This window comes from Herpailurus yagouaroundi, unplaced genomic scaffold (genome assembly GCF_014898765.1).
Source record: "Herpailurus yagouaroundi ecotype Mexico unplaced genomic scaffold, PumYag 29, whole genome shotgun sequence".
Lineage (NCBI taxonomy): Eukaryota > Metazoa > Chordata > Mammalia > Carnivora > Felidae > Herpailurus > Herpailurus yagouaroundi.
The window spans coordinates 10636443-10659134 of record NW_024412377.1 but is presented as its reverse complement, the minus strand read 5'-3'; the positions used below and the strand labels follow the sequence as shown (position 1 = coordinate 10659134).

The window sequence follows — 22692 nt, the reverse complement described above, 5'->3', positions numbered from 1 at the left end:
GCTGTTTGGTTTCTATTCCATCAGATCAAGGGGCATAATGTCTTGTTATCTTACGTAGTTACGTTAGGATTGATCAATGGATTTCTCCTCATTTACTCACTACAAAATTCCCCATTAGTCTTTCACCTGATGGTTTTAGCATCCATTGATCATTGCTGCCTCAATGTAGTATTTCATTAAGAGCTCAAAATGGTGACTTACTCTCATTTGTTCTGCATTTAAAAACTAGAATTCCTTGGGGGCGCCTGGGTGACTCAGTTGGTTAAGTGTCTGACTTCAGCTCAGGTCATGATCTCGCGGTTCGTGGGTTCAAGCCCCATATTCGGCTCTGTGCTGACAGCTCGGAGCCTGGAGCCTGCTTCGGATTCTGTGTCTCCCTCTCTCTCTGCCCCTCCCCTGCTCACGCTCTGTCTCTGTCTCTCAAAAAATGAATAAACGTTAAAAAAAATAAAAAAAAAACCCCTAGAATTCCTCTCTAAAAACAACTATCATAAACTGATTGCTATAAAATATAGTTTGTTCTGGAAAAGCAGGAAAAATGATTTTTTTCCCTTTATAAGTTTTCGAAGTGAGTTGGTACCATTGCAACCTTCAGAAGCGACAAAAATGGTGGTTTTTTTTGGTTTTTATTTTTAAGTATCAGCATGGAATCATGGATCTTATATATTTTCTGTTTAAACCTATTGCAGTCATTTCCGTGTGAAACCAAAATGATGACGTACAAGTGAGAAAATATAATTTGGCTTTCTAAAACTCAGTTTGCACACAGTGATTCAGCTGCTTATCTTTTACGTAAAGGTATCTGTACACATTACCACCTGTTTTGAGTTCAAAGCAAAAACATAAACAGATACAAATAAAATAATATAAACAAACAATGAAAGTTCTAAGGATTGACCTTTATGTAGAAGAGTACTCAGGGTCAGGAGATAGTGTCAATCAGGGCATCCTTCTTGGAGGACGCAAGTTGTGAGTCAGATGGCAAAGGAGTTGAGGGTCAAAGATTAGTAGAAAGAATGTGAGAAGCATCTTTAAGAGAGGACTTATAATGCCATGTTGGGAACATGAAGATGTTTTGTCTCTGGGCTTTGGACAAGTCACTTTACCTACCTGACTGTGTTTCTTCACCTGGGTCCCTGCTTTCCATTGTGATCCTCATATTCAAGTGTAGCATGGAGTGAGTCCAGATTTGGGATGCCTCTCCTGGAGAGGTTAATGAGGAATCTTGATGGAACACAGCTAGAATTCCAGAGAGGGGACCTGGGAACCAGGTAAGGAATGAATCCGGAGACTTTAAGTGGTAGTTACCACCTCTAGTTCGCATGAGTTTTCTCCGGACCCACCTTTGTGCCCCATTTCTTCTCTCAAGCACTTGGGGGTGCCCCCAGGACTTGTCTTGGGTGCTGGGCTGGTCCCAAAAGACTTGCACTCAAAGCATCGAGGGTCAGAGCCTCTCAGGGGTGAATTGACAAACTCAGCCTGACTAGGGGCACCCCTCTCCCAGCCCTCTCTGCCTGCGTTTCCCAGGACCCTGGAAGTGAATCCACATATGTCCCTCTGTCGTTCTCTCTGTTTATTGGTCCTCTTGAGTCTTTAGTGGGATCTGTCATATTCTAAATGGCTTGTATTTGCAGTTTGGAGTTCTGTAGGGGTTCGGTAGCAATTTAAAAGACAATTTTCTAAGTTTAAAAAAATTTTTTTTTTATTTTTAAGTAATGTATACACACAATGAGGGCTCAAACTTACAACCCCGAGATCAAGAGTTATATGCTCTATGGACTGAGCCAGCCCGGTGCCCCCCTATTTTTCTAAGCTTTAAAGCAGTCAAGGGATATGCAGTTCCTTCATGATTAATTCTAATATATAACATTATTGTAACAGGTTGTGACTCGTGTGATTTTTGTTCTCTACAATGTATTAAGGTTTCTTTGGCTTAATTAGTTTTGTTAACCATCTATGGCAATATAAAAGAATAATATTATTTGGAGACTATAAGGGTTAATATATTTCTTTTTTTCTTTTTTCTTTTTTTTTTTTTTTTTTTTTTAAGGCAGTAAGACACATTTTATTCAGTACTACTCCAGTAGGGGACAGACCTCAGTTTAAATTGAGCACAACACCACTGAAACAAAAAACAGAAGGCTTTTTAAATATGGAGGCGCAAAGGAAAATTTGAAAATTGTTAAAGAGGATAGTCAATGTGATTACGCTTACTGTTTGCTAACTGAAGTTATAATCTTAGAGACTGGAAGGCAGGGTCACTATCTTTCTTGATGATTACCTTTCTGTCTTTTTAAAAAATATAATTTATTTTCAAGTTGGCTAATATACAGTGTATACAGTGTGCTCTTGGCTTCAGAGGGAGATTCCCGTGGTTCATCGCTTACATACACCCAGTGCTCATCCCAACAAGTGCCCTCCTCAATGCCCGTCACCCATTTCCCCCTTGCTCGCCACCCCGTCAACCCTCAGTTTGTTCTCTGCATTTAAGAGTCTCTTATGGTTTGCCTCCCTCTCTGTTTGAAACGATTTTTTCCCCTTTCCTTCCCCCGTGGTCTTCTGTTACGTTTCTCAAATTCCACATATGAGTGAAAACATGATATCTGTCTTTCTCTGACTGACTTATTTCACTTAGCAGGATACCCTCCAGTTTCATCCACGTTGTTGCAAATGGCAGGATTTCATTCTTTCTCATTGCCAAGTAGTATTCCATTGTATAAAAGTTAATATATTTCTATTAACACATTGTTTAGAACATCCTTTTATTATTGTTTTTCTGTTAATTTTGCCTATGTTTTTAAGAGGTTGTGCTTTGCTTATTTTATGTTAATACTTTTTTTTTTTTTTTTTTTAGAACATACCTACCATATACTGATAGTGGATTATACCTTTTATAAAAATGAAGCGTCTATCTTGGTCTAAATCTTTAAGGCTTTTGTCTTTTTTTTTTTTTTTTCAACGTTTATTTATTTTTGGGACAGAGAGAGACAGAGCATGAACGGGGGAGGGGCAGAGAGAGAGGGAGACACAGAATCGGAAACAGGCTCCAGGCTCCGAGCCATCAGCCCAGAGCCCGACGCGGGGCTCGAACTCACGGACCGCGAGATCGTGACCTGGCTGAAGTCGGACGCTTAAACGACTGCGCCACCCAGGCGCCCGAAGGCTTTTGTCTTTAATGTGACTTTGTATGATAGTAATGTCAAAGCAGCTCTTCATTTTCTGTGTGTGTGCTGTATCTTTATCCAGTCTTAAAAAGTGCAATTACAAATCAACAGAAAGAATATCACCAGGAGAACAATAGGAAGGGGCAAGAATTGGCAATTCACACACACCCACACCCCCCCAACACCTCCCCCTACCAAATATCTAATAAATATTTTAAAAATGTTCAGCCCCTTATGGCTAAAGACAGGCAAGTTATACTAGCAATGGGGTTACAGCTGGCTACCATTTCCCATCTATCATGTAGGCAAAGATGAAATACGTACATTTCTCATGGGAACCAAAGGCATAATTTTAGGGAATATTTTTTCTAACAATTTGTTGAAATAATAAGCAGAGATCTATACAAGGATTTGTATACAAAGATAATTCTTTTTTTTCCCCAAAGGTTTCTTTATAGTGCTTATAATGTGCAAAATTGGAACCAATCTAAAAGTTAAGAAAAAATGTACAGGCTAAATAAATTAGAGTCTATCTAATCGATATGGTATGTAGTCCTTAAATCATATTTGGAAGAATATTGAGTAATATGAGAAAGTTTTTTAATATCTTATAAATTAAAAATAGGTATATATACATATGTATGTGTGAATACATATGTATATATACATATATATTTTTTAATTATTTTTTTTAGGAAAGTGGGAGATGGGAGAGCCAGGGCATTTCTGACAGAAAGCATACCGGCAGAATATATGTTAATAATGCCCAGATTTTGGTGATATTTAGTTTTTACTTCTATTTTCCATAATAAACGTTCATTATTTTTATAATAAAACAAAAACTATTTAAAAATGTTCATATTAGAATTGTTCATATTAGAATAGGTTAAGGAGTTTAAGCGAGGGAAATATACCGCGTTTTACACAACAGGAAATGATAAAAATTGTTCAAAGTGAATTCACTATGTAACTATCAACATTGGGATCACTATATGGATATATTTCACGTTTTTATTCTTTAGAGATTGATGTAACATATACATATATATATATATATACATATACACACACACACACACACACACACACACACACACACATATTTTTTTTGCCTCTCCAATGTACCATCTTTCACGCGGTCAGATCTGTTTTATCATTCATAATTATTTCACTATTGGGACACCTGGGTGGCACAGTCTCTTAAGCGTCCGACTCTATAATTGACTCGGGTCATGATCTCCTGGTTCGTGAATTCAGGCCCTGCCTTGGGCTCTGCACTGACAGTGTGGAGCCTGCTTGGGGTTCTCTCTCTCTGTCTCTCTCTCTCTGTCCCTCCCCTCCTCTCTCTGCCCCTCCCCTGCTCCTGTGTGCATGTGCACGTGCGCACACACACTCTCTCTCTCTCAAAAATAAATAAAGTTAAAAAAATTAAATTACAAGTATTTCATTAACTTCACTCATATGATATAGGTAGGCAAAGTTTCTAAACTGGGGATTTTTGGAAGGGAAATGAGTAAATTTTCTTATGGCTTAGAGTTACAAAAGAGGCTTCTCTCTCATTAAAGGGTTTGACAATTTTCCCATCATTCCTTTTTTTTTTTTTTTTTTTTTTTTTTAGTAAATATGAGACAGTAAATGTAAATTCTTGGTAGCCCTTGTACTCATGAGACGTGGGTCCACTTTGCATTTCCTTAGCTCTTCTGGGAAGTGAGTTATATTTCCAGCCACTGGATGGCAGCTAACCTCCATTATTACTAAGTTGTTTCCAGAATCCCTCTTCCATAGTGTAGACTGGGCATCATTTAGCATACTGTGCTTGAAAGGAAAAAAGAAAAGAACGCAACATGTAGTATCTCTGGATTAATCTCATTTTATTAACCTCCGCACATAAGATTTCATAGGGCATAAGATTGAAATGCTCTAAATCTTGTAACTGGAATTCTGAAGATTTCTTTTTAAAAAGAAAAGAAAAAAGCCAGATAAACCTAAGCCTGTTGATTGCAGACACAGTGCTCCTCCCTGAGTCTGTAGATTCATTATTAATAGTAGAGTTTTACCATTTTGACATTCCACACTGCAAATAATATCGCGACAGCAGTCCCCCATAAGGAAATGTTTGGAAACCTTAGCTGATCGCTCAGAGCAATGGTAAGCTGATGCTTGGTATACTGAAATTCACTCAAATGAATAATTCAGTTCACAGAATTCCGGTTTGCAATTCTATCCCATTTGATAACCACTCAGTAAAATGATAATGAAAAAGAGCTCTGGCTTGTATATTTCAACGCAAGAAAAAATGTGGAAGTTGATCAACGTGTCAACCTCATGCTTCAGTCTAGGCTAATAGAGGAAAATAGAAATACAGAGCAAGCAAGCGTATGTCCTCCGTTCAACTAATGGAGCAGACCAAAGTGACACTGATAGGAGGGGTCGGAATTTGGCTTTTACACCCATCAACGATTCCTTGTACTGCACGCCCCAGACACCACTCTATCTATATCAACAAATTAAAAAATAAAAACAACAACAACAGCAACAATGGCATGGAAAAGGATACCTCCAAGAAGATTAAAAAATAGAGGTATTACTTAAAAATAAATGTCACTTTGGTTATGAGAGTAGAAGTGATTTAAAAATGATCTCTTGATCTGTATTTAATGAGCACCTATTGTGTGTCAGATGCTGTGCTAATCATGTTAGTCAAAGCTGTTGTTTTTTAAAACAAATTCTAGTACAAATTACATTTCCAAAAGGAAATTATTATTCAGGATGAAAATGATTAGATTCAAGGAATGAGCAATAGAATTTCAGAGAAGGGACTCCTGAGACCCCAGAAGCATTCCATTGAGGAAGGGATATAGAACAGATTCTTGACACATGCGTGGAACTGTAGCCTGTACAGAAGGAGGGGAGTGTCTTTCAGACAGACTTTGAAGGTACATTTCGAGACCAACATGTATCCCCATTGACATGAGTGGTTGAGGGGTGACGGCCTGGGACTCGGGGGTGTTTGAAGCGGCCTGAGGCTGTTTGTTTGTTGTCGCACACTATTGACAAGGAACCATCTTCCCCTATATATTAGAATATATATGCAGGTCTCGCTTTTCTCTATATATTAGAATAAAATTTTAATACTTAAATAAGAGTTTTGAACTGAGGTTAACAAGATTTAATCTGTACAAGTGTTGGATAGAACTAATTAGGGAAAAATGAACTCTAAATCGAATGCTTACCGTTTGGAAACCTTTCTACAGAACAAACTTTTGTAATTTAAAAATGTTTTCCATTTCATTAATTTTCTATAAAAAGGGAGAGAGAAAGAAATGTAATTCCCAAATGGGGATAACAGTTTGGAGAAAAATTGCCTTCAACTATCGTTCTCTTAGTGGTAATTGCCTTAAGATTTTCTCTTCGGAGACTGTGGTTTTCAGCTTTGTGCATTTCCTGGATTAGAAAAGCAATAGATTTTCTCCTACTGCTCTATATCACTCAATGAATTAACACCTTCAACTTTTGTTTCCCCCCATTTTGTTATTATTATGTAATAAGCAATTGGGCACCTTGTGTTTTCTTTCTTCCATTGTTTGGCAGGGAAACTCACCACGCGGTCTGCTCCCTCAGTCTGCATTAGCCTTAGGGTTGATGGTTCCGTCCTAATTGGTCTCAAAATGATGTTCTTTTTTTTTTTTTTTTTTTCAACGTTTTTATTTATTTTTGGGACAGAGAGAGACAGAGCATGAACGGGCGAGGGGCAGAGAGAGAGGGAGACACAGAATTGGAAACAGGCTCCAGGCTCTGAGCCATCAGCCCAGAGCCCGACGCGGGGCTCGAACTCACGGACCGCGAGATCGTGACCTGGCTGAAGTCGGACGCTTAACCGACTGCGCCACCCAGGCGCCCCTCAAAATGATGTTCTGAATGGCAACGGAACTGGCGATGATGTGAAGGAGAATGTGCGAGATTTGGTTGGGAGATACTTTCCCTTTAGGCTTTCCTATAAGGAAGGAGGGAGACAAGCCCATGGGGAGGTTTCCAGAGAGCAAGGGAGACCTAGGCTTAGAAGGTGGAGTGGCCACCCCCCTCGCTCACTCCGGAAGTGGCAGCAATACAGTGCTGGGGGAGGGGGTCATGGGGAACAGGGAGACACTGCTCTTCTAGAATTTTCCATTGGAGCGGATTCAAATGTTCACCCTTTGCTTTGGGAAAGGGGAAAGAAGGAAGTGAAAAAGCAGAAAGGAAGTATTTTTTCCCGGCCTGCTCTAACTCACTTTCAGGACACTTACCTCAGGAACCTATTTCCCCTTATTTTCTTCAGTTATGAAAGGAAAATAAATAGTACAGACTTTATTTAGCTTTTTGATTTTTCCCTTTAGTTTTTGGTGTACTATTGCTCCTACCTTTCTTTCTTTTTTTTTTTTTTTTTAAGTTTATTTATTTATTTTTGAAAGAGAGAGAGAGCACGAACCAGGGAGGAGCAGAGAGAGAGAGAGAGAGGGGGAGAGAGAAAATCCCAAGCACACTTCATGCCGTCAGCAGTCAGCACAGAGCCTGAGGTGGGGCTCGATCTCACAAATTGTGAGATCCTGACTTGAACTGAAATCAAGAGTCGGTCACTGACTGAGGCACCCAGGAGGCCCTTCGTATCTTTTATTTGAATAACATTGTGCTGGGCATATCAGAGAAGCTCAATGAATATAATGGTGGTTGACTTTGGTGGGATTAATGAGCCATACCAAAAACAGTTTCTTAAAATACTAACACTTCTTCTTGCATCACATCTAAAATACAGAATTAATTTCCTTACCACATGGGAAAGGAGTTATACCACCAGGTTTGATCCTTAGGGTCTTTCTTTGTTACCTTTGCTTCCTATTGGAACAGGAACCTTCTGCATTTTTGATGATGTAATATTTGAAAGTTAAAACAATTGAAATAAAGTAATCGTTCAGATTAATTTCATGTCAAAGACTAAATCACCACGAATGGGCTACATTTTCAAAAACCTTGCCTTATTCTGGCCTTTATGTTTTTTGCACCTGGTATATTTATAGCCCCGTGATAATTGAATTCACTTCACTCAATGAAAGTTGATTTATGTAATTAGCTGTACCATTTCATTTGGATATTTGAAACTACCTTGGGGGTTACCTTTGAATACAAGGCCCAGTGTTGACTGTTTTCAGTGGAAGAATTAGTAATAGAAAACCAGGAAGCTGGCAGTTCTTTGGGAACCAGGAACTAGATGTTGCATTATAAAGCATTGTTAAATGTACTTATGATAGGAAATGTGTGTATATGTTAATATTAATTGGGTCCTTTTATCTCTGCTGTCAGGAAAGTTGCTGTGCTGGTTTTGGTAAGAAGTAAGCATTGAAACTCATTCTTAAAGAAGCTTCGAAAGCACATTTGGTCTGCATAGTGTTTATATAATTTCGTTTTGTTAACAGTAAAAACAAATTTATTCTTTACGTATGCGGTAATAGACCTTGCATTTGCTCTCTGAAATCATATTTTAGCATTTTTGCTGGGCAAAGAAACACCAGTGTTTGAAATTTGCCTTGTGAAATGTATAGGTAGTAATGACATTTATTACAAGTTGTATTACGGTCTTTAAGAAAGGTGAAATATAGAAAACAGCGACACGTAAATACATTGGGTTATTTCTGTTTTCCTTGGCGATATACGTTTTGCTCTGTTGGTAGCAGAGTAACTCATTTGTAACTGTGGGTAGTTTGGGGTCTAAAGACCTAATAAGCTCGTGGATGAGGCTATAAATGGGACTGTCTCCATTCATTGAAGAAATATAGCTGTGACGGGACAGATCCATGCCTGGTGTCTGGGAGTTTGTAATGGCGGTTCAGGGTCACCAAAAGCAAAGTGTCTGAACTTTCCCTTGAACTCTGATCTGCCAATAACTCTCTTTCTGAGGTGACCAAATCATTCCTGGCTCTGGCTGGAAAATCTTCAGTGGCTGTCTCCTCAAGTTTATCCTTAAGCATTTCAAAGAGGGGCAAGACAGTCTTTCCAGAAATTACTGCTTGGTTTCAGATGCATGAATTTTCTGTATCTGATCATATTCTTGGAGTCAAAAGTTTTTCTGTTTTACAAGTGAGCGCATCTCATTTTACTGACAGACTCCTTGGCATGGTTGTGCGTGTTAACCATTGGTTAGCATATTTATAAATATGTCTCGATTATGTTCATGGGTTTATGTTTATGATAAAAATCATAGCAAACAGGGGTTTCCAAAGTTGCGCTATCTTAAGGTGGGAAGTTCCTATACCATGGCAGCTAATTAACATGCTTCCAATAGGAGGATGTTCGAGACCCTGGGCTGGAATTATTTTTCATCACCTTTAGAGGATACCTCTTGAGTGAATCATCTAATAATTTCTAATAACAGGACTCAATTTTACACTGAATGGCATTTGTTTTGCTTTTCTCTTTAAATATTTCTCCACAGGAAGGGAGCAAGATTTTGAGGTTACCACGTTACAATATTTTGGCACGAGAGAAAGGCAAAGAGGAAATAAATGCAATCTTAAGTGAGGTTTCTTATGTTTGCTGGTGAACCTAACTCTCTACCTTTTTCCTTCGTTCAATAAAAATAGGCACAACTATGATAATTACAGATGCCTTCAAAATGATCGCCCAGTGAGACCTGGGCACCTGACCCTCATTTCTGCAGCTGGAGTCATGGGTTCCTGCAGAATTGTGCATGTCTGTTGGTGGGAGTCAGCGGGAACAGGTGGATGTGAGCTGAGGGGTATCTCCGTATTATCTGTTGTTCCTAAACATCTTCAATCCCAGAGACCAGGTCTGGGTATGGGTAGTGACTGATGTAACGAAATAGAGTTTTCTCCTAAATAAATACCTGGTAAACTAAATCAGAACCAAAACAAAAGGACTATGAGCTGGAGTTTTTGTTGTTTTATATTTGGAAAAATGATCATGCCCTGGTGCCTAGGATGCCCATGCAGAACAACAACAACTCAAAGGTAACATAAAAGTAAATATTTGCATTTACTGCTTTCACAAAGCAAAAATTATCACATTAGTAAGGGTTCTCTTCCTGCCTCTAATTGATACTGGTCTTCTATGTGCTCGGACCTTGCATTTCTGAAAGAACAAGTAATTAAGGCCTAGGATCATCCCCAAGCTGTGATTATCACTGTAAACAGGCTCTGATTAAAGAAGCATTATTTTTCTCCGTTGTATGTGATATGGTGCTGAAATTTTGGTCCTAAACAAGGAGTGACTGGGGTAACTAAGTGAGACAGTATGGTCTGGGAAGGCTCAATGTGAAAATATAACCATGCTAATAAGCAGCCGACCCCAAAGCCAAATGCTAGGAGGACATACTAGAAGGAACTCTATGAAATGCATTTAAAACTTGAATTCTACATTTCTATTCAGAGTTCCTGAGCTTTGGGTTATGTTTGGGAGAAGAATCTTGTAAAACACTGCAGCATTATACACAAGGAGCAGGTATCATGGTCCAGGGAGCATCGTTTGTTCAAGCCATCAGCATCTAGAATGGAAAAAAAAAATGCCTATGGGGAAAACAGTATTATTAAAGGTGTCCTAGCACTGCATTCTTAAAGTGATCAGCATCATTTCAGATGATGCCAATGATATCAAAATTTTTCCAGTGTTTTGTATGCCATGTTATAAGATTGTGTGTGTCGAATTCCTACTAAGATAACATTTCTGTAACTTTAAGCATGATGTATGTATATTTAGGGTCCAAGCAGCAGAGATCACTCACTTAGGCCACGCATTTTGTTTAGAGCCGGGTGATGCCTGCAAGATCATCTGGCCACCTACCTCGTGTTGTTCACGAGGGAAGAGGTGACCAGCGTGGCTGGTGGTTTATCAGTGTCGTCTAACCAACCAGTATGTGGGCGTCAGGATCAGAAGTGTGGCTTCTCTAGTGTTATAGCTCTTTTAGGATTTGTCTAGCAGGCTTTCCGGTCCTTACCTGAAGGACCCCCCCCCCAAAAAAAAGAAGTGTGGCTCCCCAGAGCCAGGGCAACATTACTTCTCTGGACATAAGTGGAAGTGTCATCAAGGAAAAGACGAGAAAAGGTGGAAGAATGTTCCTGAGATTCTTTTTCCTTTGGCATGCCCCTCTCCTGGTGCCAAAAGTTCCCAGTTCTTACACTTGCACTTGAGAGGCACTGTAAGGGACAACATCTGGAAGGCGCATTTAGCACGGAGCCTCCCTCCTTCTCCGGCCTCCGCCTGCAGAACGTGGATGTTCCGTTTAGTGTATGCTCTCCTCGAAATGCATCAGCTTTCTGTATCCTCCTCTGGGATTTTTCCTGCCTTTCCCCCTTCCTCTTCTTTGAACTCAGGCAGAGGAGACTTTCAGAAAATGCATGCATCTTTTTTCAGCTTTTGCTGCACAATTTCAACCCGTGGAAATGGGGGCAAAAGCAACAACCCATATCACTTCACCTGGAGCTTTTAAGATAACTGCTTTTTGAGGGGAGGCAGCTCAAATGATTGTTGAATGAATATATTTTTAGTTCCTTTTTTATTATGAGTTTGTTCTTCTGTTATGATTTTTTAAATGATGATGGAATCAAGACTACAAGTACTGTTTTGGCCTTGGAGGCACAGATGTCATGTTTTCAAGATGAAAAGACCCATAGGAAAAGTAAAGAATGAGAGCTTTGCCTACATTTCTTCAGTCACCTAGTCTCCAAAATATACTCTTTCTCCAGATCCCCCTGTTCCAGTTTGAATTATTATGGTTCTTCACTTTACCCAAGCTTGACAAAATGAAACCTATCTTTGACCCCTGGGTTTTCTTTCCTCCATCACGGACGGTCAAATTCCATCTGTATTTTTTTTCCCATTCCTTCGTCAACCAGGATTTCTAAAAAAAAAAATAGCTTAGGGGTAGCAAAATGGAGGCTGGGAGAAGAGTATTTGCCTCTTTTTATTTAGCTCGTTTGTTTCCTTTTTAAAAAAATTAAAAAAAAATCTATTTATTTTTGGGAGAGGGAGACAGAGTGCAAGCACAGGAGGGGCATAGAGAGAGGGAGACACAGAATCCGAAGCAGGCTCCAGGCTCTGGGCTGTCAGCACAGAGCCCGACACGGGGCTTGAACCCACGAAACATGGGATCACGATGCATTGAGGCACCATGATCGGATACATTGCTTTTCCAGAATTTTAATTTAATTGAAAAAAGTTTGTTGAGACTTCCTTGACCATAGATTAAAAAAATCACCTGTCACCCTGGTGTATCCATACAAATGTAAGTGCAATGAATTGGCTAAGAAATTTCTAAAGCTTCTTCATGTCAGGGTGTGACCCTTCTGGGATTCTTTCCATCCACTGCCATTCATTCTGTAAATTGTAATGCTGGTGTTTTCCTTATCTTCCCAGAAGGTGTCAGTGGAAGATTTTCAGAAAACAACCAGGATGCATCTTCCTTCTTCAAATGCATCTTCAGTGGTTTGTTAACTAACATCAGGTGCAGCTATGACCTTGTCATGCCACCTGGAGTGACTACTGAGTCTGCATAAACTCTGACAATGACAACCGTGTCACGATGGTTGCCGAGCAACAGCCGTCATAAGGGTGCCTATCAGATACACCTAATTTCAATACAATAAAAAGCTCAAAAAAGATGCAACTCACAGTTGATGAAATATGGTACTTTCTCATCCCACTGAACTTGTTTGCCATTTTTATATGCTGCCCACTGTATCATTGTTTAGAAGGCCATTACTGATAAATGCATTTGATCCTGCTGGCCTCAGGAACGCATTTCTTAGAGACGGAAATCTAGGATAAATGTGTAGATGGTAACTGATAAAACTTGGATCCAATACTTTTTGGGACATAGAAATCAAGACCAAAATTTCCAAATAGCTCTAGACTGGAGTTTGTGGGGCAGGCTAAATCCCTTGAGAATTTGCCCCCTACCTTGCTGTTGCCACTAATTGTAGTGATAACATTTTTGCAAAGAAAAAATATAGTCACATTTTTCATTTCTTACGTGCCTATGAGGATCCAGGAGTTTTACATACATTTAAATCATCACCTGTTTCTTAGGCAGGTGGATTTATTTCTAATGTACAATTTAGGAAACAAAAGCTCCCTCTGATGTCCTCTTGCTACAAGAGAACAGAGCTGGGATTTAAGTCCAGGTCTGTCTGACCTCAGTGCTTGTGCTTTTCTATATTGCCACATGGCATAGGTTGCACACATAGGGCTGCAAGGCCCAAGGTAGGTGAGTCTCCATAATTCAGGGATGGAGAGTTCAGCAACATAAGCCTGACATGGTAATTATTCAGAATACAAATCCAGGTGAAGCTTGCACCTTATTTTCTTTCTTAAGGGCACGTTTCACAATTTGTAATGATATCCTATTTATAATTATGTATTTATTACTATGTGGTTTTTTGTTTTTTTTTAATTTTTTTTTTCAACGTTTATTTATTTTTGGGATAGAGAGAGACAGAGCATGAACGGGGGAGGGGCAGAGAGAGAGGGAGACACAGAATCGGAAACAGGCTCCAGGCTCCGAGCCATCAGCCCAGAGCCTGACGCGGGGCTCGAACTCACGGACCGCGAGATCGTGACCTGGCTGAAGTCGGACGCTTAACCGACTGCGCCACCCAGGCGCCCCACTATGTGGTTTATTTAATATCTTCCCCCAACGAAGGGAGGAATGACGGCTTGTCACCGATTCTGAGATATACAGTTTTCACATTTTAACATCTGTGGATCGAGAATGCATCTTAACATTGAGGTGGTGTTCAGGTTTACTTGGCAGCATTTTATCTTCCTCTTTGAGTGTTCTATAAAATAATTACGCATATCACAGTTCAGTTTTTACTGTTTGATTAAGTGTGTTTTTTAATTAGGTGCTATATGCTTCGTATGTAGCACAGTTGCCCGGCCCCATAAAAAGGCACTCACAGACATTTGTTGAATGAATGAATGAATGAATGAATGAATGAATGAATGGAAGTAGAACTTCAAACCTTGCCTGAAGGTACTTGGATTTCTGGATGAAGTCCTTTCCCTCCATGAGGCCCATTGTCCACCCTTGTTTTCTCATTAAGTCTGATGTAAGATTTGTTTATGGCCAGTACTCGTAGGCTGGAAGAGTGCGCTGTCCACACAGACAGGGCTGGGGTGTCCCTGGCATAACCGTTCCTGTAGGAGGAGTCTTGCCCACTGTCGCCTGGTGGAAACTACTCATATGAAAACCCTCCTGAGACTCCCTCCAAGTAATGATTGATAACTCCTCTCCAGCAACCAGAAATCAATTTTATTTCAGGCCGACAGTGAGGGGCAGATGGTCAGATGTAGATTCAGGCTTGTGCTTTGCCTTGGTTGTGCTGCTAACGACAATTCTCAGTTAGCTTCCTTCGTTTGAGGGGATCCCTGAAGGCACCTGCCTCTGCCTTGCCCAAAGGGGGTTGATTTCAGCTACAGGGGTTGGAAGACTTTGCAGTTTAACCGCGGAGCCTCGAGAGAGCCATGGTTATGCCTGCCAAACACAAAATGAATACCATCAGCCATCTGCGGGAATTTTTCCAGAAAGTAACTCTTCCCAAGAGATAATGTTGTAAATGGGCTGCTGGCACAAAGATAGTGCCTGACACACCATTAGGGAAGCACCATCGAATGTAACTAATGAAAGATAAGCACACATATAATGAAGCGTAACCTCTGCCCAGAGGTCATGCGTTGACGGGGGGTTCTTGGGACTGACACTAAGAGGCTGAACAAAGAGGATGAGAAAACACTGCTATTTGCTGGTGACCTTTCAACCCCGCACAGAGGAGAATGACTTCTAGTCTAGACACCTTCTTCATTCACAATTAGAACAGGAAACAGCCGCTCACTGATACCCAGAGGTTGATTTAAAAAATGTTCCATAAACAAAGTCTAACTTTCTATGCTCCAGTTCTTTGCTTACCAAATAAGATTCAGGTCTAAGTGTTCTCTCTTGTATTAACCCTACATGTGGAGGCCACACCCTAGTAGCAGGTCAGACTTCCAAGTTCAGATACCAAATTAGCATCCAAATTAGCAGTAGGTGTTTCTTTTTTTTTTTTTTTTTTTTCATGAGTGGGGGGAAGGAGCAGAGAGAGAGGGAGACACAGAATCGGAAGCAGGCTCCGGGCTCTCAGCTGTCAGCACAGAGCCCGACGCGGGGCTTGAACCCATGAACCGTGAGATCAGGCCCTGAGCCGATGTTGGATGTGGGACACTTAACCGACTGAGCCACCCAGGTGCCCCAGCAGTAGGTGTTTCAAACCAAATTAGCATCTTGGTTTTCCAGTCAGTCTTGTAAGGTTAGTTAGTAGAATATTAGTAAGATGAGTCCCCTATTTCCTGATTATCCTTGGGATTTGAGTTCCCGAGACTTGAACTCCAAGGACCAAATCCTGGATTTAACAATGACCTACCTTTGTTTTTTGTCTTTAATTTATTTTTGAAAGAGAGAGAGAGACAGAGCATGAGCGGGGGAGGAGCAGAGAGAGAGGGAGACATGGAATCTGAAACAGGCTCCAGGCTCTGAGCTGTCAGCACAGAGCCCGATGTGGGGCTTGAACTCACAAACTGTGAGATCATGATCTGAGCCAAAGTCGGACGCTTAACTGACTGAGCCACGCAGGCGCCCCAACAATGACCTACCTTAAATGTCCTGCTCTCTATTCGTCTTGACGAGAAAAATTGGATCTCTCAAATCACGTTGGCCATGGTTTCCCACTCATGTCTTCACAATAAGGATGATCAAGATATTTAGTCACATAGAAAAATTACGTTGGTTTATTTGTATGTACAACTGGGTGAGCAAAAGTAATTTATGGACATCATTTTCCATTTGCATATGAAATAGGCTTCCCTTTAGGGGAGGAAACGGCTCCTTTGGGGCACAATCAGCCCATCTGACAATTAGTCACAATTAGTCACAATGCTGGCAGTTAATCGTGCACATAAAGTTGTTCAGTCCAAGTAATACTGAATTTCTTGACTTGAGCAATTCATTCAGAGTGGCTTTCTCTGCTTTATATTTTGATGTGGTTTAAAGTTTCTCACTGTTCAAGGAAATCACTCAAATACCTCTGTTGACTCCAAGCATACTGTTGGGCAGTGTATGGAATTCAACGAACATCAGAAGTGACGCAACCGAGCAGTTCAAATGCTTTGATTGGTTGATAAACACAAGTGAGGGACACAGTGCACTGTAGGGGTGTAAACAGTATTGCCCTAACAACACAGGCTTCGGAGCAGGGGAGAGGCCGAGGGGGGAGACTCTAGAAGGAAAACTTGAATAGTACAGGTGCACTTTTAATTTTTATCCTGTGCATATGGTGAGTAATGCATGCAGAGTGGACATGTGAAGGTGAAGTTCTGGTCCTCCAGAGCAGGGTTCACTTGAAAGCCTGTTGGATGAGGGGCAGGCCTCCAGGAGTTACAGGATCATTTAGGAAGACCTCTTGCCACTTGCTGACCAGACTGCTGTGATGTTTCGGATCGGTAGGAGACAGCTCTGGAAGCAGAGCGTCACCCGCATTCTAACGGTAAGGGGCTGTTGTCCGTAAACTTGCACGTGGGTCTTGGATTATCATCATTCACACCATGTGGCAAAATACCTAAAAACATGTCAAAGTTATATCGTGATGAATTTGTGAGCAACATGTTTGCTTACTAATTTGGGGTCGTTTATAATGTTACGCGTTGATATTTCACATACAAAAAAAAAGGGGAGGGAAGGGGACCGTATCTTTTGGCTTTTCTGCACGTTGCTGCCTGAACTATAACTACCTGTAGACATACATGCCTGCATTTTGGGGGGGGGGGGGGGGACAATGCTTGTCTGAGGGGGAAAAAGCACATTCAGGGTGCTTTGGTGACTTTGCATTCTTTCAGCCCTGGATGCTTGTGTTGGTGATGGGAGAGAGTTAAGGCAGATTCTAGGGTGCAAGTTTTCTCTGCTCTTTGGAATCAATCCCCTGTTCTATAGGCCTGGAAATGAGGTCACACAAGGATGTGCCTTTGGAGTCACATTGAAGAATGAGCTTCCCTGGCATAGGGCTCAGCTCAGCAGTTTTTTATTATGCAAATGCAGAAAGGGATTTGGAACCTCTTCCGCTGCCAATTAATGTCAGAAGAAAATGGTGGTTGCTCTAGGACCCCATTCTCCACATTAACCCGTGCTTCCTCAGGGCTGGATCACTATCTGTTTTGCATCCCCAGCAGCCCAGATGATTCTGTCTAGCCTTGCAACCTGCTGTTTCACCACAAAACGGCAGGGATGCTGTCTCTGCATTTCTCAGCACTCTGCCACCAGTCACCTTCCCTTCCCTAGCCCCACAATTCCGATGCATCCGTTCCAAGGTCAACATCTTCCAGCCAAGCCCTGGGACTTATTTGCCTGTAAACACTCATTTTTTAAGACCAAATGCCAGCAGCGCCTCCTCTGAGAAGCCCTCCCAGCACTTTGCTTCTGCATCTGCTAGCACCCTTGTCACATCACTGCAGTGAAATGACATTTGTCTACCTATCCCCTTCCCTCACTAGATTGTGAGTCCCTGGAGGACAGGGATGATGGGCTCTCCATTTGTAGATAGCCTTCTCCTAGCACGGAGCCTGGTGCTGATCCACCTTAATTTTGTGCTTGGTTAATAAAGTGAATGGATTAAACTTCTCACTGAATATCTTACTGCTGAGTCTTTAATGTTAAAATCAATGATAAAAAATCTTGACTAATTGACTAAAAATCTTGATTAATTAATTATATTCTTCTTTGGCATGAGCTACCATTTGGGAGTAAGCTTTTTGGGGGGTTCATTTATATATTTCGGGTGCTGGTTCTGTTTGCCCCTCTGAAGAATGAGATTAAGAGAATTACCTCAAGCTCTTTCTGCCATCTTGGAACCTGTGGAGGCCTGCTGGGAACAGGACTCTTAAAACAACAAATATGTCCGGAGGCTGTGGTCCAAAGCCATTTTTGCTGGCTGTTAAGTGGGGTCTCCCCAGAGGGAGCACATAGGTCTTCTTAAAATTGAAGATGTTTATGCTCAAGATGAAGCTGAATTCTATCTAGGTAAGAGATGTGCTTATGTGTACAAAGCAAAGGACAACACAGTGACTCCTGGTGGTGAACCGAATAAAACCAGAGCAACCTGGGGAAAAGTAACTCATGGGAACAGTGGCATGGTTCGAGTCAAATTCCAAAGCAACCTTCCTGCTAAAGACATTGGTCGCAGAATCCGTGTGATGCTGTACCCCCCAAGGATTTAAACTAACTGAAAAGTAAGTAAATAAAGGTGTAGATTAAAAAAAGAGAGAGAATTACCTCAATAATGTTGCAGTGTATTGTGAAAATAATTACACATTTTCTATATAGTGCACTGGTATGATGGTTTATTAAATTATAACTTTGTGACCTAAAATAATCAATGGCAAAGATTCCAAAGCTACGTGACATAAAAACTATAATTCTCTATGTCCATAATGTTGGTCTGGAACTATTACTACAATGATGCTGTATTTGAACTAGGTTATTGTAATATAATAGTTGACTTTATCCGGCTTATACCTAAAATTAAAACCAAAAGTACCATAGCTCCTGGGTTTAGAAAGGTGAAGCCATACCTCCTTTCTGTTGTCTAATGAACGTAAATGCTTTTCAGTGAAAAAACATGAAGTAATTCTGTGTCTGTTCACTCACTTATTTACAAAAATGTGGCCCAGATATGTCTCCCTTCTCTCTGCTTTTGTCATGGATGAACACTGCTTAGCACCAACTTACAAGTATACAACAGACATGAGTTCCAGACTTAGGGATTCTGTTTTCCTTTCCGTCCCTCAAATTAAACTGAACTATATTTACTTACTAATTTCAGTAAATTAGGACTTAAATTTACCTAATTGCAAAGCTGATTTTCACACGGAGAACAGCTCTCTTCCTCGCCCCAGGGATATATATTGTTCGTGGTTTTCACTGTATGTACTTAAGCTGGGGAATATCATTGCTCGTTGCATTTCAGATGGCTAGGCTTCTCTAAACAGTGATTCTCGAGTGCATAGAGACTGTGGGGGAAGGGAGGGTGCAGGCTCCTCTGGGGATGCACTATGCCTTCCCCCCCTGAGAAACTCTGCTGGGAGGCCGCCGTTGTTCCCTTGGGAGTGCGTGGGTAGAAACCGAGACGGAAAAGAACCTTTGCTCTCAGATATCTTTTGAAAGCTTAAAGGGTGTGGGTTTCGTTATCCTCAGGCAAAACAGCCAAACAGGTTTCGGTGTCCTCTGTTCATCAGGCCCAGGCATGTTTGGCCGGTGAACACGTTTCATATATACAATACAGCGGACAAAATGAAAACAATTCCCTTGCAGATGGGGAGGTGAATGGCTCTAGGATTTAGCTGGCGGGGGAGGAAGGGACCAGTGCTGCTTGTTAATACCCAGGTGAGTGTTGCTGAGCTTGAGCAAGTGAATGCTCCAGATGCCCACATCATAATCACGCCCTCGCTAGACCCTGGGAGAGTGTGGCCAAGTGCAAAATGCATCCAGTCCACAAATAATCTGTTGAATGTCTACTTTGTGCCAGGCGCTGCTGTGCTCTGTGATCAGGCATGCAACAGCACTTCTGGGCCTCATGGAGTTGAGAGCTGAAACCTAGTTACAACTATCGGTTTTTGTACAACGCCAGTAACGAGATGGACAAAAGAGGTCTAGGGTTGGAAGGATCCCACGTTTATGCCTTTGGACTTCCTCTGTTAAGTTCCTGCCTCAAGTGAGAACCTGGTCCTACTAATCAATCATGGTCAATCCATAAAATCATTTCCTTTGGGGCAGTGTTCTGAGGCTGGGCTGCATGTTAGAATTGCCAAGGGAACTCTTGAGAGATACCAGTGCTCAGGCCTCCTTGGGAGAAGATAAATTAGAGTGTTGGGGAAGGGGCAGGCATCAGTATTTTAAAACTCCCCATGATTTAAAAAAAAAAAAATGTTTATTTGTTTTGAGAGAGAGAGAGACAGGGAGAGAACATGTGCACACGCAAGTAGGGGAAGGGCAGAGAGAGGGAGAGAGAGAGTCCCAAGCAGAGGCTATGCTGTCAGCGTAGAGCCCGACAACACGGGACTCAATCTCATGAACCATGAGATCATGACCCGGGCCCAAACCAAGAGTAGGACACCTAACTGATAGAGTCATCCAGGCGCCCTGAAAGTCCCCATGATTCTAGTGAGCAGCCAGCTTTAAGTGCTCTAGTTTATTGTGATGAATAAGGGCATTTTTGAATTTCATCCCTGTGCCCTATGTAACGTGAATGGTGACATTATATATATTTTAGCTTGGGAGTGAAATTATATGACCCCTGCTGCCAGAGGTAACTCTTGGAATTCTGCAAGAGAGGTATTCCTGATTTGGAGAAAAACCGCTGTGGGGTGGGAAGGAAGATAGAATATGGAGTCATGTGAAGGTCCACTAAGGACCTTCGATCAGATCCCCAAATTTGGTGTGCAGAAAACTGACTGTAAGTCTGGATGGTTGAAATGTTTGGGGCAGAGAAGGCTGTGGCGATGAGGACATCCCTACAGCAGGTTTTGGATCGATTTGGGTGACAAACCCACATGGAGTAAAAAGTCAAGAGGGTATCTTTTATTGGCTTGGAAAGAATGACAGACAAGAGAGCCAGTAAATGGGGAGATTTGAGGGTCCTAAGAACTCCAGTGAAAAATAGACAAGATTCCAGAGCTTACTGTTAGGACAAGAAGATTGATGGGAACTTCTCAGTTTAAGTGCTGTCTCTTTGCAATGGAGGGGAGTGTAGCTCTTGTTGAATAAAGGAGGACTTCACTGTAGCACCTGCTGTGAGTGGGATTAGCCATCGTGGAGTGTCTTTCCCTTCCAGAAAACCACTTTGCTGAAGTGCTCTTTATGTGGGAAGGAGTGCATCCTCTGCATCTGTGATGCTTCACTGGGAGAGACAAAAGGGAAAGGGGATAAGAAAGGGCAAGACGTGAAAAGTACAGTTAAGAGTGGGGAGTTGCTAGGTTGTGGGTCTCCCAGCCGGTTAAAGAGCAGGGTTGGATGCTCCAGGAAGCACCACAGAGTAGCCTCTCTCAGAGAAATGGGGGTCCTGTGGGGTAAAACGAAAATGCTGGAAGACAAAGGAGGAGGCTCTTCTTTGTTGGAAGACCTGGCAAGGAAGTTGACTTTGTAGAGAGGGCTCTACATGGAAGTGAACAGGAGAACCGCTTCCCTCAGTTTTTGTAATTCAACACATTTAAGTAGGATGTAGGCTAAGGGAGCTTAGTCATATTTGTTGTAAAATGAGAGAGGCTATAGTCCATACTAGTGGTAGAATTTTGTGCCATGGTTTATACTCGAGATACAACAGCATTGAAGACCCAGGAGCTTATTGACTGAATTCTGAGTCTGTGATCATGGGCTCAGACTGAGCTAGAATACTTTGTTCCAGCCCTTCATTATTTGAAAGTGACTTGTAAATGATTAATTTGGTTACTTTATACACTCACTAGGTATCAGCTGAGGCTCTCTATGTCCCAGGTACTGTTCTAGGCCCTAGGGATATTGCAAAAATTAAAATAGAAAACTTCCCTTTCTGTGGAGCTGATCGTCTTGCAGGAATGATGAGACTCAGTTGATTTTTATTTTATTTTAACCTGCAAGAGATAAGAAGGATCAGGTTATACGTATGGCAGGTTACCAATAATGAGGCATTTCAGAAAGCTGGGCATACACTTTGAGTAATTTCTCCTTCTGCTCGTGGATTTGCCTTCATTCATCCATGGTTGAGGAAGATGGTAAAAAGTGAAGCTAACTGGCCTGAGATGATCAAATCCATGTCCTTGGCCTCTTTGGTACTATGTTTCATCAGATGCTTAATTATGTGTGGACTTGAGATTGATATGGAGAGCCAAAGCAGAATCAGTCTTAGACAAATTTACTTTGGCGATCTAAGATAAGGAGTTTCACCCGTAATTCATAGACTCACGATATTTCCAGTATCTCCAGTGGGATGTAAATCTAGATTATACTCTCCTGTAACACACTTGATACATTGCTGTATGCATCTGTATACATAAAAGAACAAAACACCCAAATGAAGAAAATAGAAAGATATTCATCCAAACATATGCAACAGACCCTCATTAAAACAGATCTCTTCCTCTTTCTCACATTCAGACCTGCAACAAGGCTAATCATGTCACCTAGGAAAACTTTTTTTTTTAAACAAAGAAATAAATTTTTGGCTGCAGAACCCATTCCTTTCCCCATACACTTGGCCGTGCAAAGGCATCATATGAGGATGACATAGATGAAAGTGAAGTTGTTCGGGCAGAAGCAGCAACAGGTGGGGAAAGCATGGAGCCCAGCCTCCTGGCTGCCCAAGCAGGGAGGCCACCTTCTAGGCACTTTTAGGAGTTGAGGATGGCAGGTTACCTTTTGCTGAGACACAGGAGTGTCATGAGAGAGCTGGACACAAGGCATGCCAGCTGGAAGCTAAGTGGGCACCAG

At 41.4% G+C, this 22692-nt stretch overlaps 1 protein-coding gene, 1 non-coding gene and 1 pseudogene across 2 annotated transcripts in view; all 3 read left to right on the top strand.

Annotated features, from left to right (window-relative positions):
* Positions 1 to 18484, top strand: part of LOC121016820 (60S ribosomal protein L35a-like) — a 41227-nt pseudogene extending 22743 nt beyond the window's left edge.
* Positions 1 to 22692, top strand: part of DNAH5 (dynein axonemal heavy chain 5) — a 291695-nt gene that overhangs the window by 37666 nt on the left and 231337 nt on the right. The window lies entirely within an intron of this gene.
* Positions 11096 to 11158, top strand: LOC121016972 (U7 small nuclear RNA). The gene has a single exon (XR_005784561.1). It is a non-coding gene; the product is annotated as a U7 small nuclear RNA (small nuclear RNA).